Raw genomic sequence first — 1366 nt, forward strand, 5'->3', positions numbered from 1 at the left:
AACTTTCTAGGACATAATGGGATCATGGTATTTATAACCTCATGAAAGAACCCAGTCATATATGAGATGGACTATATGGTATATAAAAGTTGAGCGTAAATCGATTTTTAATTATGTATAAACGTTATGTTGGACAACTTTTTTAGTTTTTAGCTCTCTTTTAATTAAAAAAACAAAAACAAAAGCTCGCTATTTTTAAATTTTTTGTTAGAAGAAAACAATATCAAAATGCACTGTCTCAGCATGAATACATACTACACAGCCTAAAAAAAATCAATCGAGGGACCTACAAGCAATCATAATGATAAAACAATGGTTTTTTATTTTTATCGAATGACTCTATTAATAGATCGCGAATGATAACTCATCATTTAAGTTATAGGCCATTCGAAATTAAGAATACATACATGATTCGACACGAGATAGAGATACCATTTGGCGAGATTTAATTGGACAAAATCAGTTGGAGTATTATTATGAACTGTCCACACTCGAACACTCACAAAGAGAGAGGAGAAGAAGATAAGGGTGGTACATATTTCAGGTTTGATTAGAAAATAATATAGTACTACTTTCCGGCTTTCGCCGGTGAAATTCGACCAAAATCCCATCATCCTCATCTAAAATTCTAAATATATACCTCGCAAAACATTCATTAAAGGTGTCTGCATGCATAAATCTACCTAATTATCAAATGCTTCTGCTGCACTCTACCTTGCATACCCATAAACAAGTAGATACATACATACATGCTAGACATACATACTATACATACATATCTATATAAATACTGAGAAATACGAATTTAAGCCAATTTTCCAGCGACATGAGTGATCCGAGTGGTACTAAACAGGGGCCACCCTCTAAGCCTGCTCCGTACAAGCCAGCACCTTACGCAGGCACCAGGAGGGCGTACAGGTCTGAAAGAACACCCAGTATTGCAGCACTTGGCTCTAAAGTAGACCTGGATGTAAAGGCCTCTAATATACCCCCCTCGGAGTTGAAAAAGCCGCAACGACCCCCAGAGCCATCGTCGTTCGCGTCGCCTAGTAGCAGGAAAAAGGATCTGCCCAAGATTATGTCGCATAATGGCGTACCAATACACAGGTACGTTTGTGCATGATTTTCGGCATGACATGTAGATATACCACAAACGAACATCGCATGCTAGGTCGTTTGTATCAATGCAAATGTTCATGTATTTTGCATGTATTTGATGCATGTATTGATGCATATATTTATGCATGTGTGTACGCACGTGCATATATATATATGTACATATATATATATATATATATATATATATGTATATATATATGCACGTATATACTANATATATTATTNTATATATATATATATATATATA

The sequence above is a fragment of the Sphaeroforma arctica genome (genome assembly GCF_001186125.1).
Source record: "Sphaeroforma arctica JP610 unplaced genomic scaffold supercont1.20, whole genome shotgun sequence".
In the NCBI taxonomy this organism is placed as follows: Eukaryota; class Ichthyosporea; order Ichthyophonida; genus Sphaeroforma; species Sphaeroforma arctica.